We start from the raw sequence: 4,143 nt of genomic DNA, 5'->3' as shown, positions 1-4,143 counted from the left end.
AACCTGCCTCACGAGGACAACCTGCCTGATGAGGACAACCTGCCTGATGAGGACAACCTGCCTGACGAGGACAACCTGCCTGATGAGGACAACCTGCCTCACGAGGACAACCTGCCTGATGAGGACAACCTGCCTGATGAGGACAACCTGCCTCACGAGGACAACCTGCCTGATGAGGACAACCTGCCTGACGAGGACAACCTGCCTCACGAGGACAACCTGCCTGATGAGGACAACCTGCCTGACGAGGACAACCTGCCTCACGAGGACAACCTGCCTGATGAGGACAACCTGCCTGACGAGGACAACCTGCCTGATGAGGACAACCTGCCTGACGAGGACAACCTGCCTGATGAGGACAACCTGCCTCACGAGGACAACGGACAGGTTTTCCTGGAACCTTTCAAGCGGAGCGACGCTGAAACGACCAAAACACTTTTATTGGAATATTCCGGTGATACATGATTGCATCATACTGATTGCGTCATACTGATTGCATCATACTGATTGCATCATACTGATTGCATCATACTGCACTCTGGTTCACTTCCTTTATGTTCCATAACTTAACGATCATGAAAATCCCCAAAAAGGGGCGGAGCCTAGCGCACAGGGTGGAGGAGGAGTTTGACATCAGGTACTCTGGGACAGTAAAGTTTGACTTTCCTGAACACAGAAGACCAAAACCCACCGAGAGACTCCACCTGGTCCGAGGAGCTGAGACCATTCATACTAGTTTTATTTGGACATTTCGCTGTGTTTTGACCACAATGTTTCATTAGAATCAACTTCATGTTGAAACTGTAATAATTTTCAGTACAAACTGTTTGATGTAGTAAAATCTAAACCTTTCATGTGTAACAATGTGACACAACAAAGAAACACTTTGAAGTGTTTAAAGGCCTTTGTAACAATCTTCTACCAGCTGGTCACTCAGGATCAACCTGGACTGTTTAAGGTCCTGAAGTACTTTAAACCTCATGTAATCTTTACCTGGTATACATCTTGTATATGTATTTATATTGTATACATCTAGTATACATGTGTATATATGTATTTATATTGTATACATCTTATATATGTATTTATATTGTATACATCTTGTATACATGTGTATATATGTATTTATATTGTATACATCTTATATACATGTGTATATATGTATTTATATTGTATACATCTTATATATGTATTTATATTGTATACATCTTGTATACATGTGTATATATGTATTTATATTGTATACATCTTATATACATGTGTATATATGTATTTATATTGTGTACATCTAGTATACATGTGTATATATGTATTTATATTGTATACATCTTATATACATGTGTATATATGTATTTATATTGTGTACATCTAGTATACATGTGTATATATGTATTTATATTGTGTACATCTGGTATACATGTGTATATATGTATTTATATTGTGTACATCTAGTATACATGTGTATATATGTATTTATATTGTATACATCTTGTATACATGTGTATATATGTATTTATATTGTGTACATCTAGTATACATGTGTATATATGTATTTATATTGTATACATCTAGTATACATGTGTATATATGTATTTATATTGTGTACATGTAGTATACATGTGTATATATGTATTTATATTGTATACATCTTATATACATGTGTATATATGTATTTATATTGTGTACATCTAGTATACATGTGTATATATGTATTTATATTGTGTACATCTAGTATACATGTGTATATATGTATTTATATTGTATACATCTTGTATACATGTGTATATATGTATTTATATTGTATACATCTTATATACATGTGTATATATGTATTTATATTGTGTACATCTAGTATACATGTGTATATGTGTATTTATATTGTATACATCTTATATACATGTGTATATATGTATTTATATTGTGTACATCTAGTATACATGTGTATATATGTATTTATATTGTATACATCTTGTATACATGTGTATATATGTATTTATATTGTGTACATCTAGTATACATGTGTATATATGTATTTATATTGTGTACATCTGGTATACATGTGTATATATGTATTTATATTGTGTACATCTAGTATACATGTGTATATATGTATTTATATTGTATACATCTTGTATACATGTGTATATATGTATTTATATTGTGTACATCTAGTATACATGTGTATATATGTATTTATATTGTATACATCTAGTATACATGTGTATATATGTATTTATATTGTGTACATGTAGTATACATGTGTATATATGTATTTATATTGTGTACATCTAGTATACATGTGTATATATGTATTTATATTGTGTACATCTAGTATACATGTGTATATATGTATTTATATTGTATACATCTAGTATACATGTGTATATATGTATTTATATTGTGTACATCTTGTATACATGTGTATATATGTATTTATATTGTATACATCTTGTATACATGTGTATATATGTATTTATATTGTGTACATCTAGTATACATGTGTATATATGTATTTATATTGTGTACATCTTGTATACATGTGTATATATGTATTTATATTGTGTACATCTAGTATACATGTGTATATATGTATTTATATTGTGTACATCTTGTATACATGTGTATATATGTATTTATTTTGTGTACATATTGTATACATGTGTATATATGTATTTATATTGTATACATCTTATATACATGTGTATATATGTATTTATATTGTGTACATCTAGTATACATGTGTATATATGTATTTATATTGTGTACATCTAGTATACATGTGTATATATGTATTTATATTGTATACATCTAGTATACATGTGTATATATGTATTTATATTGTGTACATCTTGTATACATGTGTATATATGTATTTATATTGTATACATCTTGTATACATGTGTATATATGTATTTATATTGTGTACATCTAGTATACATGTGTATATATGTATTTATATTGTGTACATCTTGTATACATGTGTATATATGTATTTATATTGTGTACATCTAGTATACATGTGTATATATGTATTTATATTGTGTACATCTTGTATACATGTGTATATATGTATTTATATTGTGTACATCTAGTATACATGTGTATATATGTATTTATATTGTGTACATCTTGTATACATGTGTATATATGTATTTATTTTGTGTACATATTGTATACATGTGTATATATGTATTTATATTGTGTACATCTAGTATACATGTGTATGTATGTATTTATATTGTGTACATCTTGTATACATGTGTATATATGTATTTATATTGTGTACATCTTGTATACATGTGTATATATGTATTTATTTTGTGTACATCTAGTATACATGTGTATATATGTATTTATATTGTTTACATCTAGTATACATGTGTATATATGTATTTATTTTGTGTACATCTTGTATACATGTGTATATATGTATTTATATTGTTTACATCTAGTATACATGTGTATATATGTATTTATATTGTGTACATCTAGTATACATGTGTATATATGTATTTATATTGTGTACATCTTGTATACATGTGTATATATGTATTTATATTGTTTACATCTTGTATACATGTGTATATATGTATTTATATTGTGTACATCTAGTATACATGTGTATATATGTATTTATATTGTGTACATCTAGTATACATGTGTATATATGTATTTATATTGTGTACATCTAGTATACATGTGTATATATGTATTTATATTGTGTACATCTTGTATACATGTGTATATATGTATTTATTTTGTGTACATCTAGTATACATGTGTATATATGTATTTATATTGTTTACATCTTGTATACATGTGTATATATGTATTTATATTGTTTACATCTTGTATATGTATTTATATTGTGTACATCTTGTATACATGTGTATATATGTACTTATATTGTACTTATATGACAGGTAGTACCTCGTCCGTCCACTAGGGGTTCCCCTTCTCTCTGTTTTCTTCTCAGATGAAGGCCCAGCGCCCTCCTGTGGCCGCCAGACGCACTGACATGTCTGTCACAGTGTCTGCAGTGGAAACGCCCGTCACGTGAAACGTTGCCGTGTAAACGGGGCTGTCCTTCACCGGGAGCTGCGCCGTCTACGTCTGCGCAATGCGTAATGCGCAATGCGTGAT

Source organism: Blennius ocellaris (assembly GCF_963422515.1).
Source record: "Blennius ocellaris genome assembly, contig: SCAFFOLD_50, whole genome shotgun sequence".
Taxonomy (NCBI): domain Eukaryota; kingdom Metazoa; phylum Chordata; class Actinopteri; order Blenniiformes; family Blenniidae; genus Blennius; species Blennius ocellaris.
This window is presented reverse-complemented; position numbering follows the sequence as displayed.